Source organism: Rhinatrema bivittatum, chromosome 3 (genome assembly GCF_901001135.1).
Source record: "Rhinatrema bivittatum chromosome 3, aRhiBiv1.1, whole genome shotgun sequence".
Classification (NCBI taxonomy): Eukaryota; Metazoa; Chordata; class Amphibia; order Gymnophiona; family Rhinatrematidae; genus Rhinatrema; species Rhinatrema bivittatum.
In genome coordinates, this window is record NC_042617.1 from 54,988,222 (window position 1) to 55,002,760 (window position 14,539).

Consider the following 14,539-nt stretch of genomic DNA (forward strand, 5'->3'; position numbering starts at 1 on the left):
TTTTTCCAGCCTGTCTTGCATCTGGATAATTTTTTATTTCATTCTTTCATTTCTGCATTTCAGATTTTTCCTCTTGACGTCAGGAAAAAATAATATGGCCTATCTACTCTGCCCATCTGTGCAATCCCTCCCTACCACTTCCTCAGAGATCCTCTGGGTTTATCCCATGCTTTCTTGAATACAGATACTGTCCTTGTCTCTACCACCTCCCCTGGGAGGCCGTTCCATGCATCCACCACCCTTTCCGTAAAGCAATCTTTCCTAAAATTATGCCTGGGTCTACCCCGCTTTCACCTTCATCCCATAACCCCACATTCCAGAGCCTCTTTTCCATTGAAAGAGACCTGCCTCCTCTGCAAGGAAACCTTGGAGGTATTTAAATATCTCTAGCATATTCAGTAAGGGGTAATAGCATGACGAAAACGCGCGTCCAACCCCCCCCCCTGAAACTAATAGCGCCCGCAACATGCAAATGCAGGTTGATGGCCCTATTAGGTATTCCCATGCGATTCACTAAGTAAAATGTGCAGCCAAGCCGCACATTTTACTTTCAGAAATTAGCGCCTACCCAAAGGCAGGCGTTAATTTCTGCGGGCACCGGGAAAGTGTACAGAAAAGCTTTTTTGTACACCCTCCGACTTAATATCATGGCGATATTAAGTCGGAGGTCCCAAAAGTAAAAAATAATTAAAAAAAAAAAATAAAATTTAAAATCGGCCCACGGCTTGAAAACCGGACGCTCAATTTTGCCAGCATCCAGTTTCTGAGCCCGTGGCTGTCAGCGGGTTTGAGAACCGACGCCGGCAAAATTGAGGGTCGGCTGTCAAACTCGCTGACAGCCACCGCTCCTGTCAAAAAAGAGGCGCTAGGGACTCACTAGTGTCCCTAGTGCCTCTTTTTACCGCGGGCCCTCATTTAAATACTGAATCGTGCACACAGGCGAGTGGCCTGTGTGCGCGCCGGGAAAGCGGGCTCGCCCGCTCTCCCGCGACTTTTACTGAATCGGCCTGATAGTGAGAAGAAAATTCTGTGGCAATTGCAGTAGAGTCACAGTAAATGAGGAGGCTTTAGCCTCCTCATTTACTGTGACTCTACCTAATATGCACCATAAACAAACTCTCTACTCAGAGACTGTACATATGAGACACCATATTTATATTGAACTTTTGTACATAATTATTCTCCTCTATCTCTTTCTATTTCTTACATTCCCAGTTCATTAGCCCTTGTTAATTGTAACTGCTTCTCTTCATCACGTTATTTATGTTTTTTGGTTGTATTATCCGCACCCCTGTTTTCTGTAAACCGACATGATGTGAACGAGTTCATGAATGCCGGTATAAAAAAAAAACAAAAACCTTAAATAAAATAAATAAATAAATATTTAAAATATGCATTTGGAGGCTACGGGATGAGCTGAGAGGAGAAGGATGTGCTGTTTGCCGCTCCGGGAGCCTCTCCCCATTTCATACCTAAAAACTGTGAATTTTTGCAATTTACCCTTTGTTGGAACTTGCAGGTATCTGGTGGAAGCTTTGGGGGATATCTGATGCATTATGGCACCTGACATTTATTTCTCACTGATCACATGTAGATCTTCAGCCAGACATAGATCAGGGTTTTCTCTCCCCCTAAGACATAGGGTGAGATACTCTCCACCCCACTTATGAAAATAACTGCAGCAGTTACTACAGGGAACTTCTGCACACTATAGGCTTTTGAACAACTGGGGCAAAAGGCAAGATTTCCTCCTTCTCCAAATTTCAAAATCTTATAAAACCTAGTTTTGCTTTCTACTCCTAACCGTTTTTATTTTATTTATTTTTTACTAGAAAATTCTTGAGATCAAACCCTGGATTGCATCACTGTGGTCACTCTTAGCAGGGAGTGCCATAACAAAATGGTTTAGCCTACTCACTACCAACCTCAATATTGTTAAGATTGGCTGGTCTGGAGTGAGGGAACAACATCCGGGGAGTGCCATGAGATGGCAGGTCAAGACCAGGGCCAGTCTTCTGCCTAGCCAGCCCCCTCTCCCGTGGGTTGATCCTTTGGGATCTGGGGGCCAGTAGGGCCTGTTTGCGGCACTGGTACATCTTGGTGAGTGCTGGCAAGGGCAGGAGCTGATACTGGAATAGAGTGCAGGTAAGGACTGGAACTGAATCTTGAATTCAGGCAAGGACTGGCACCGAGGCTTGAGTGCAGGCAAGGGCAAGGCAAGACAAGGACAGGACACACAAACAAAGAAAGGCCTTGATAGGCCGTAGCGCAGAGTAAGGCTTAGAAGGGCTAGAGATCAGGGCAAGAGGAAGAAGGTCCAAAGGGCACAAGGCAAGGGTCCAAAGGCCACAAGGCAAGGAGTGAGAAGGCCTGGAGGCCGCAAGGCAGGGCAAGGAGCCAAGGCTAACTCGATGCAAAGATATCAAAGCAGGGAACATACAGGGTTATGTAGGGCTGAAGCTTGGGTGTGATGCAGGCAAGGAGGAGGAGCTGGGCAAGGCTGGAGTGTAGGTACACTGAAGACTCCTGGTGATGAGAAGGGTGCATCACAAGCTGAGTTTGATGAGCAGTGAGGAACTGACGTGGGTAGCACATAATGGAGCTCTGAGGAGACCTCTGCTGGGGAGGAGGCATCATAGGATACAATGAGGCTGTGCAGCAGGTGAAATCATAACAAATATGTCCTCTGCTGGTAGGAGCATAGGCTCCTTTACATGTCAGTCAACCTCATTCAGATATATAGAGAATCTTTGCATATTGCTTGAATTCAGGTAAATAATGTACGAATACAGAAAGTTAAATCCTAGAGCCAGTGAATAAGACAAAAAAATGTGTGACTATATTTTGGCCTCCATAAGGGCCTTTAAATATACAAAATCATTAAAAAAAATTATTGGTGAAAAAAGTCTTACTGGAAAATATATTTGAATCAGAAAGCTCCCAGTGGTGAACAAAAGGCACATATGTATTTAGGAAAATTTGTCTTTAAGAACGGGTCTGTGAGAAGAGTCCACACTATGTAGGCAGGTATGAAAGGTGTAACTGCAGCTCGTCCAGCAGCTAGAGGGGCCCTGCGGCAGTTACACCACATGTACCTAAAGAGGGCCCAGTAGTAGTAGTAGGAGGGAACAGACTGTGTGCATGGGCCCCAAATCTTCAGTATACCAACTCTTTCCCAAAACAGGGTAAGCTGCTGGGTCTATTTGAGGGCCTGGCTGCTAAGAAAGCACCACAGTGTCAGTGAGCATGAGGTCTAGGAAAAGCCCTGCATTTCATTATTGTAATTGTAAATGTTTAAGTTTGCAACTGCATGTGCACCCTGAATATATTATTGGGCTATTCTAATCCCCCCCCCCCCCCCACCCCCCAAAAAAAACCCAAAACTTGCAAAAGCAGACATATTCAACATTTTTCTGATATTTGCCATTCAAAAACCAAGTGACTTGTGCTCTTAGTGCTATATCTGTAAACTTTAGAGGGTACAACTCTTTTCCTAGATGCCCCACAGCCGGTCATGTGATCAGGGCAGAGCTATGGATGAGTAAGACTGGTCACAACAGCAGAAAAAGGCTAAAGTACCAAAAATTACAAACAGAATAGAACACCGTCAGTTAAGATTTTTTTTCTCATTTAGTAGACCTCATACATGGGCATAAATGTCAATGCTATGTAGCATAACATTTTACATCAGTGGTATAATCATAGGTCAAGATGAATTTTGTGTGCTTCGTGAATCCAGAATACGGATATAAAAGAATTAGTATAGCTTTTTACTTTTCCTTGCATTCATTTGCTTTGACCTTCTTTGAGTAATATAGCCACTTAGCTTATGAAGAAACACCCGAGAATTGAGGATGTAAGGAGGCTTAAGATGTGCTAGCCCGCCACGGACCGAGTTTCGGCTTCTGCCTTCTTCAAGGGGCAGAGTATATGTGAGATGACTTCAGCGGCATTTTCACCGGCGTGTGAGTAATGAGAGGACACGCACTGGCCACTGTTGGAAACAGGATGCTGGGCTTGATGGACCCTTGGTCTGACCCAGCATGGCAATTTCTTATGTTCTTTTATATCCGTATTCTGGATTCACGAAGCACACAAAATTCATCTTGACCTAGGATTATACCACTGGTGTAAAACGTTATGCTGAATAGCACTGACATTTATGCCCATGTGTCAGGTCTACTAAATGAGAAAAAAATCGTAATTCACGGTGTTCTAGTCTGTTTGCAATTTTTGGTACTTTAGCCTTTTTCTGCTGTTGTGATTACTTACGGCTATTACCTAACCTAACTGTTTGAGAGAGCTGTCGTGGTTCTAATTGTGAGTAAGACTGGTGCCAGGCTGAGAGGGGGCCAGAAGATGGAGGAAACCAGGACAAGCCACATATCGCTGGACCTCTTCCATATACCCCTCCCCTCCCCCATTCCCAGACATGTATGTGCGCTTCCCCGGCCTAACCAACAGCAGCCCCCAGCCTGCGCTAATGTGGGGGCAAGAGACGTGCTGTCAGCTGGGAGGTGCGAGAGGGGTAAGTTCTCTGGAAGTAGGAGAGAGCAAGGTACCAACAGCAGCCCTTGCCCGGGGCGTGGTGCTCCCCTGCACCAAGCCTGCATGCACTTCATCAGGGTGAATCCTTGACAACACACAAATCTTTGTCGGAGAACTCCATCTAAAGCTGAGCAATTATCTTTATTTATCCAATTTGCTACTGCTCCGTTGCTTGGAGACTCCTTTCTTGTTTAAGCCTAACAAAATGAAAGCTCATGTCCAAGCCAGTTATAAGTGGGAGGTGGCATTAAGCATTGCCCCTGGGCCTTGTAATAGGCTCTGATTTTGTTTGGCTGCTGCATCAAAATTCCACTGAATGAGCAGGAGTGGATTTTAAGATATCACAGCCAACCGAAGGACTGAAATCTTTGGCATCCCAGTGCATCTATACAGGAGGACGATTTTGAATAGCCTGCGTTGTTTGTAATGTCCACAGGCACTTGTAGCCCACAAGCAAATGCAGTCAGTTTCAAAAAGGAAACACCATGCTTAGCCGCATAGTACGGGCGTTACCCCCTTTGCTTTCTGCTTGCTGTTGGCGCAGGCCGTTGGCGGGGGTAAAAGCGTGTGCACGTTAGAAAGCGTGAAGTACATGTGCTGTACAATGTGCCAAAACAAATTCACCCCCCCGGCAACTCCTCGCTTTCACCTGGCTACAGGCCCACACTCACCTTTAGCTGGTTGGATGAAGGTAATTTTTAGCCCAGCCAGTTTACCTGGGAACATCGCTGTTTATCTGGGTAAATGGTTTTGAAAGTTGCCCTGCCCATTTTCCTTCTAGAAAACAAAACCCTATTTACCCCACAGAGCTGGAGGAGAAAGGCAGACACCAGCTACCCACCCTCCAACTCTTGACAAGGCCTGGCTAACACCGAAATTTTCATCGGACTTAAAATAAACTAATTTTCCAACCTTTCTGCCCACAGTTGAATCCTGGTTTTTTTGTCTCTGCTTCCTCCTGGCCTTCTGCAGTTGAATCCTGGTTTTTTTGTCTCTGCTTGCTCCTGGCCTTCTGCCTCCTCACTATCTCTTTTACAATTTATTTTCCCATCTTCCTCTCTATTCTTTGCCATTTCTGTTCTCTTTCCTCCATGTGTGTATATTTTTCTCTAGCTGCAGCCTTTCTCTCAACAACTTGTTACTTGGTCTTATCTCCTTTTATCCTCATATTCCCCTGCCTCTTCCTTCCTTATTTTGTTCTCACCTCTTCATGCTCCTTCTCTCCACAGTAATCCCCTCTCCTCTCAACTTAGTTCTCCTATCAGCCCCCTCTCCTCTTCAGCTCTCTCAGCTCCTCTGCCTTGTCCCCCTCTCATAGCTTCTCCCAGGCAACGTCCCCCTCTTAAACTCCATAACCCAATGCCCAGCATCTTTACTCCTCATAGCCCGTGTCCCCTCTCTAAGCTCCTCTCCCCCTCACAGCCTGTCCCCTCTCCCAGCATCTCTTATTTATTTTTTAATGTCATTTGTTCCTTCCCATGCACCTGGTGCTCTAGGCAAGGAACAACAGACTATGTTCTTCTCCCTTCCCTCTCTCACAGCCTATGTTTCGTCTTCCAGCCCTCTCAGCTCTTCCCCCAGCCCCCGTCCCTGCTCCTCTCCCTTTCACAGCATCTCTTATTTTCCAGCCGGTAGCCCCTCCCTTTCACTGCCAGCACCCTCTCTTCCAGTTCCTCTCTCAGCCCCTCACAGCGGTTATCCCCTCTTCCAGCCAGTATCCTCTTTCCCAGCTTTCTCCCAGTCCGCATCCTCTCTATTAGGCCTTTTACCAGCTCTGCTCCCAGCTCCTCTCACCCTCTCCTAGTCCCAGAAGAGTAAAGAAGGGCTGGGACTCCCAGCCTGGGAGAGAGGCTCCTCCTTGCACTGTCACCACGGGGGGGGGGGGGGTGTTCTGCTGCACTGCTGCCGCCGGACCCTCCTCCCGCTACAGCCAATGGGTCAAGCTTTTCTTTGGCAGGCAATAGGCTGCAGGGGGAGACTGAACAGTGGCAGAGGAGACCCAAATGCTTCCTGCTTGCCCCCCTCCCCCATCAGCACTGAGTTCTCAGCTCACTGCCCTCCTCCCTTGCTTGAAAGGAGGGTGCTCTCTTCTAAGGGGGGGGGAGCCAGCGGCTGGACGTGGAAGGCTCCAGCACAATGAAGGAGACTTGACAGGTCTGTATCGGGGTGGGAAGTGGGAAGGATCTGATAGGATGGGCAGATGGGCTAAGGTTGCCCCTGTTCCAGGTAAACTCACAGGAGGCTGCCCGTTCTGTCGCTCTGCAGGAGCGCAGCAATGGGAGTAAAGGCTCTGAACGCTGCCTCCTCCCTGCCGTTGCTACAAATAATGGATCAGTTGCTTTGGTTGCATAGCTCTAGATAAACACATTATTCTCTGGCGTGAGCTGAAAACGTGCTGCACAATGTATTACATGATTTTTCTGCACATAGATACCATGTAGTTGACCTTTGTGCTCTGATGCTGCTTTGGCCAGTGATTGGCTACCAGATTCGAATGCAGGGGACTTTGCCAGCTCCGCTGTACTCTCTGTTTCAGAAACTAACTTCACAGAGCCGTCCCCCCCAGAGCCACCTTCCACCATATCAGTTACACGAAGAAACCGTGGTTGCAGGACAATGTGCATGCAGTAAAGATTACCGACGCCTGGCCTCAGCGTGAACTCGCTGGCATCCAAACTCCAGTGGTCAGACCTTGAACTCCAAACTCTCTTTTATGGGACTTCAGGTGAAGCATTGCAAGCAGTAACTGCCAAACCCTCATGTAATTGATTTCACTGAGACGAGCTTTAAGCCGGTTTTCTCTAGACACTATGGAGGAAACCCCTTGGCACATCTGCCTCTCACTATATTTTCTGTGTTGTGGCATGCGTTTAAGATTTACCTGGGTAGAAACTGGGGGGGGGGGGGGGTGGAAAATTTCCCCTCCCCCAGCATTTTTGGCAGGTAAAAGTATCGCAAAGGGGGCAGAGCAGGGCCGGGGGAAGGTCGGTGCCAGCAAGGAACATGCAGGATTTTCATTTTGAAATGGTATTCTGCTCCCGAATGCCTGAATTCGGTAAGCGGGTGGTGTTCAACAGCGAGCACAACCTCCCATAAGTGGGTGCAGCTAAACTTATGTCTGTATTTTATAAACCGTGTAGCAGGAGCCGCGCAGTTCCTAAAATACCGCATATCGCTGCTCTGAAAGGATGAGCGCGTGATTCTGCACACGCACAATTTTTTTTAATGCAGGAACCCACATCGTTTAAACACCTATTTTGTAAAAAAAAAAAAAAAAGGGCGTACATGCATTTTAGCGGTTAGATTCTAATGTGTATACAATAACCGCGCAGAGGGAGGAATTTTATAAAGTTGGCTGATGTATTTCACTTATGAAAATACTGACTTGCGCGCGTACTTCCAAGCACCGGTCGCCCAGACCTCCACCACTTGCTCCAGATCTTCTGGCCAACAAACGAGACGTCAGATTTAATAACTGCAACTTGTGAAAGCTTGCGCCTGGGTTTGATGATGCATGCGTGTGCTCCGTTTATAAAATACGTAAATGTACGCCTGCTTCCAAACCCCTCCATGGAACGCCCTCAAAAGACACCCATGCAGCAGGAAAAGTACATGTATAGGGGCAGATTTTCAGATGTACGCGAGGACGTACATGTGCGTGCCCTATCCGGCGCGCTCACATGTCCCCCCGATTTTATAGCAGGCACGCGCATGTTATAAAATCGGGGGTTGGCGCGCACAAGGGGGTGCGCAGTTGTGCACACTGCGCACGCTGACACCCGGGGGCTTCCCCCGTTCCCTCTAAACTAACCTTCCCACCCCTGCCCCCTAACCGATCCCCCCCCCCCCCAATGCCCTATCCTAATCCCCCCAAAAATTTTAACTCACCTTCTGCGCCTGCCTGGAGGCAGGCGCAGGTTGCGCTCACCGGCAGCCTGCCGGCGCGCGATCCTCCGACACAGCGGCAAATGGCCGCTGTGCCGGAGGCCTCTGGCCCCGCCCTGCCCCGCCCCCGGGCCGCCCCTTTAGTAAAGCCCCAGGACTTAGGCGCGTCCCGGGGCTTTACATGCGTCGCCAGGCCTTTATAAAATAGGCCCGGCGAGCGTAAGCCACTCTACGCGCGAAAATCTTTTAAAATCCGGCCCATGCTCTTGCCCTTCTGAAAATCCATTTACCGTGCACAGAGGCTACTTCAGTACATATACATACTGATTTTACATGTACGATTCCCATGCTAGCCCTTGAAAAAGTCACAAAATCATACCTGAGTACTGTGTTACTGGGGTTCGCACTACTGCCACTTCCAGGGTCGGGTTTGATCCCCACTTGCTCCTGGCCCGCCGGTGCTGTTTCTCGTAATGGCTGCTGCCATTCTGAAAGGTTTCCCTCTTCGTTGGGCGGCATTGTTTTGTTGCACGACAACATTTTGGGTTGGCCGTGCCGTTATGAGAAACAGCACCAGTCAGCAGGCAGCAGCGACTGGTGGTGGTTGGGGGGGGGGGGGGGGAGGTTGCTCCTGCTCTCAGGGGAGCGACCCCAGCTGTGCTGTAAGGCAAGGGGGAGTTCAGGGGGGTCTGCAGGGGCCACTTCTAAATCAGGAGGACAGGTTTGGGTTTTTGTATTGAGTTTAGCGCACACTAAAACCAAAATTAAACAAAAATGGGGGGGAAAAAAAGGATCAAAACTCTAACCACTACCACCAAAATGAGAAAATTATCCGTGCACCCCCCTAAAAAAAACCCCAACCCAAAACAAAGACAGCAATGAAGAAGGCCTGATTTATAAAATGTCTTTCCTCATTTTGGGGCTTGATAAAAGAGCAGTTACACTGTAGGCAGCAGGAGGCCCCGGATGGCTTCCTAACCCATCAGGTTATCCACTCCCTCAGTACTGCAGCAGCTCATAAGCCTCCTATTCCCAAGCTCCCCGCTGATAGAAAGGATGGATGGGTCCTGGGGGCAGGAATGAACTTTTTGAAAAAAGTTTAGAAAACTCAGTAAGTGTTGCATGAAATATTCTTGAAATGTTCCCAAAAGGTTAGAGGTTTCGGAAACCTTAGACCATCTCTGAGTTCTCCTCGTCACTTCCTCCAGCATGGAATATGCTGAATCTTCATGGATCCATAACGCAGAGCTGGCAAGGGGGAGCAATCTTAAAGAAGGAGATTTTTAGCTCATGCCCTCTCTCCCACTTCTCTGCCTTGCCCCTTCATTTCCCTCCTACCCCACAGTCTTTCCAAAAAATACCTTATATACACTGGTGACGGCACGGCTGGATGAGAAAGACAGATAACAACCATTCCTGCACCTCTATCAAGCCCTTCCCTTAGACAAATCCCTGAGCCCTCACCCCCGGCCTTTCCCAGAGCAACTAACATACCTGACTCTCCCCCCCACATCTCCAGATCAACTGATCCTTCACCCCATCCTCCCCAGAACTACTAACACACCTTCCTCCCTCCCCTCTCCTCCCCTCCCTACCCCCAGAGCAACTGATCCCTCTCCCCCATCCTCCCCAGAACTACTAACACACCTTCGCTCCATGTACTGTGTACAATTCTGGTCACCGCATCTCAAAAAGATATAGTTGCGATGGAGAAGGTACAGAGAAGGGCAACCAAAATGGTAAAGGGGATGGAACAGCTCCCCTATGAGGAAAGGCTGAAGAGGTTAGGGCTGTTCAGCTTGGAGAAGAGACGGCTGAGGGGGGATATGATAGAGGTCTTTAAGATCATGAGAGGTCTTCAACGAGTAGATGTGACTCGGTTATTTACACTTTCGAATAATAGAAGGACTAGGGGGCATTCCATGAAGTTAGCAAGTAGCACATTTAAGACTAATCAGCGAAAATTCTTTTTCACTCAGCGCACAATAAAGCTCTGGAATTTGTTGCCAGAGGATGTGGTTAGTGCAGTTAGTGTAGCTGGGTTCAAAAAAGGTTTGGATAAGTTCTTGGAGAAGAAGCCCATTAACGGCTATTAATCAAGTTTACTTAGGGAATAGCCACTGCTATTAATTGCATCAGTAGCATGGGATCTTCTTAGTTTTTGGGTAATTGCCAGGTTCTTGTGGCCTGGTTTTGGCCTCGGAAACAGGATGCTGGGCTTGATGGACCCTTGGTCTGACCCAGCAAGGCAATTTCTTATGTTCTTATGTTCTTAACCCCATCCTCCCAAGAACTACTAACACACCTTCCTCCCTCCCCTCTCTCCCCCCACATCCAGAGCTCCACGTCCCTCTCCCCCATTCTCCCCAGAACTACTAACACATCTTCCTCTCTCCCCCTCCCCCCTCCCCCAGAGCAACTGATCCCTCTCCCCCATTCTCCCCAGAACTACTAACGCACCTTCCTCCCTCCCCTCTCTCCTCCCCCATCCCCAGAGCAACTGTTCCCTCTCCCCCATCCTCCCCAGAACTACTAACACACCTTCCTCCCTCCCCTCTCTCCTCCCCCATCCCCAGAGCAACTGGTCCCTCTCCCCCATACTCCCCAGAACTACTAACACACCTTCCTCCCTCCCATCTCTCCCCCCATATCCAGAGCAAGTGGTCCCTCTCCTCCATCCACCCCAGAACGACTAACACACCTTCCTTCTTCCCCTCTCCTCCCTCCCACCCCCAGAGCAACTGTTCCCTCTCCCCCATCCTCCCCAGAAAAATGTAACACACCTCCCTCCCTCCCCCCTTCCCCCCTTCTTCCAGAGTAAAGTGTCTCTCCCCCAGAGGAATTCAAAACCCAATAATTAATCTTTCAGTCCAATCCCTTCAACATGTCTCTGCACCCTCCTAGAGCAGATTCCTCTGCACCCATCCAACCCACGCAGATTCCTTCTTTTTCACTCCTCCCCCTCCACTACCTCTGACTGGAGCAACTCACTCGCCATGGCAGCCTGAACGGTGACAGCCCAGTACAGAGCACCGACAGGCCAGGCAAGGCTACAGGCTGCAGCTCTGTCCACAGACCAACAGGAATGGGACTCACCAGAATAAAAATAGCAGTGGTTCAGCTGCTGGGGCTGCAGGGTGGCAGAGTCCAGGGCCGGTGCCAGCATTATTGCTGCCCTGTGCAAGCAATTACTGTGCTGCTCCCTTCATTCCCCTACCCCCATTCTGTTTTTTTTAACACTTAAATTGTATTGTTTTTCCAAAAACCAACACACAATAAAAACTGTCAGTCACACTCTGTCCCAAACACTCCCCCCCCCCCTTTCCCTGCCGAAAAAAGCCCTCCAGTGATTCAACTTTTCAAAACACACCCACCCCTGAACCTATCTCATCCCATCCATGGGTCTGAAACACCTAAATGGAGCAGGAGCGTTCCCCCCCCCCGGTTCTCCTGCCCTACCTGTCGGCGTCAGCAAGTTGCACAGAAGAACATGCGCTGCTCTGGTGCCAACCAGAAAACTCTGCAAAAATTAGACATTTGGAACCCATATGGTATTAGGCCTTTTGTAAGGTGTGTTGGTTTGACCCTCAGAAAGCCTTGAGTAAACTGGCATTCAATGATACAGTAAATCTCCCATAACAAAACATTGCTAGCTACCAGCATTCAGACAGTAACAAACCTGCCTCTATAAAGGCAACACTGCAGATGCCACGACTTGCCCTCTGGATCCAGCCGACAGCTCCATTATCCTGGCTGCTGGATGAGGAGCGAGCTGCATGTACAGCTCTGCTCACGGGGCAGTGTAGAAGAGGAGAGGCGGGGAGAGGGAGATGATAGAGTGCCAGGGGAGCAGTGAATGGGTGAAGGACAAAGGAGAACAGGGCAGAGAAAGCATTTAAACCTTCTCTCTCCTTCTTGCCTCCTTCCCTCAGGTTGCTTGTATTAACACATGCTTCCCTTCTGTACTTCTCTTCCCTGCCCTTCTCCATCCTACTAGCCAAAACCCAGCAACGTGAGACTTCAGTTCTGGTACGTCGGAAATCTGTTATGCTCACTGCACGGCAAACTATGCAGCCCTATAGGGGAAACCTGTACGGAGCAGCAGCTGCAACCCAAAAGGGGGACGTGACAGGATTGGGGGTTGGGTTCCATAAGAGAATTTGATCTCTTTTGGGTAAATGCACATACAAAAAAGGTCCTTTCGAGTACTACATTATTTATTGTATCTTCTTGTTCTTTAATCCCCAGTTACTTGACCCAAGTTTATCCTCCTGTTCGATGTAATTGCACTCTGTCTTGCCTGTTTAATGTTATAATGTAAACCGAATTGATATGTAACTTTTGCTACATGAATTTCGGTATATAAAAGTGTTAAATAAATAAATAAAATCGCCGCTGGGTAGGCTAGATGGGCCTTTTTGGTCTTTATGGTGTCTGAAAGGCAGAATAAAAATCAAATAAATAATAAAACATTTACTATGTTACTATATTCTGCTTCATGACTACAAGTTTACCATGACATATACTCTACTGACCACTAGATGTCACCAACTTTCAGGATGAAAAGATTCAGATGGGACCAGGCATGCTACAGGGGTTTCTTCTGATTTGTTTCTTGAGCAAAAATCTGCCCATCTGGCCCTCACACTTTAACTCTGTTTGATGTCTCGAGCTGTGGGCTGATGTAGTAAATACTTAGGGCTCTTGCAAATCCAAAGTTGGCTGTGAATAATTAGGGTCATGCATGTGTCACCTTTTCAAAAGCAGAAAAAGGGGACTTCATGCCTGGGATGCCTATGCTTTAGCAGTTACATCTGTGTAAGTACGTGCACTTTCATGGTGCGTTCGCTCACGTGTGTGATGCAGAAGGCGTACAGCAAAACATGCTTGGAGGATACAGCGCTCCGGATCAAAACGTAAAAGGGAAGCAAGTAACACAGTGCTGTGTCTGACCAGGAGCCGGAAATGATGGAAGAAATGATGTGCAGGTGATTATGAGCTTCTGGGTCACGCTGAGAGCTATTACCCACAGAATGCATGCACTTATTCTGCTGTTCCCCTTTTACACTTCAGGTGTATATCATCGACTCTGAGCATACATATGATATTGCACCTGATGGTGGTTTGAGCCTGCCCTTTTGGAACACACCCAGAAGTACATTTTCGAAAGGTTAGGTGCCTTTAGGCAGGCAAAAATAGTTAACCTGCTAAAATCAACCACATCCAGCTAAGTGGATGTTTAGCCACCAGAAGATATGCAGTGCATGGAATTTCTTAAGACGCATGCTATTCACTGCATAGAAAAGAGGTGTTCCAGGTGGCATTTTGGAGGTGTGGTTGAAAAGTGTGTATGCAACATTTCAATTTCACAAATATCCATGTGTGGTAGGAAAATTTAGCACAAAAGGTTTCTACAGATACCTTACTGGATACAGAGGCTTTCCTTTAATTTTCAGAATGGGTGCAGTTTATTGGTGTAAAGAATCAGCATAATATTTCCTCATTCTGCTATGGATCTGCATGTAAAAAATGTTCGGTTTGGTTCGTTCATTCAGTTCATTTGGCTCAGTGATTCATTTAATTTGGTTTGGGGACATTCCTTTTCTATTAAAGTCAATGTGCTACTGGTCTGTAATTCTTGCAAGAAGAAGGATCTAATTAAGAGTTCTTTAATAACAGTGAAATTATGGAAAGCTTCAACTCTACCATCCCTCAAGGAAGTATTTATCAACTCTACTAACCATTCCAAGCTCTCACCCGAGAATGATTTAATCAGATTTTGGGAATGAGGGTCTAAGGAGCTCTCCGACGGCCACATATTCTTCAAAAGATGTTTCAAACTACAATCCATAACTACTGAAAATTCTATCAAACTCCCCTAAGCAGCCAGCCTCCCCTATTCCTCCTGTCCATTGAATGTTGTCAAGGAGGGCACTTTGTAATTGGGGGCTAAGAGATGTAGCAGCTGCTTCAATCCCACATTCTCTATCATCTGCAGGGGCTGCTCATCCAGGGTAATCGTTTCCCTTGTGCGCCATGTTAACATCTGTGATGTTGCCTGCCTCCTATTACAAGACAGTGATGTCCTATAACACCTCATCTACTG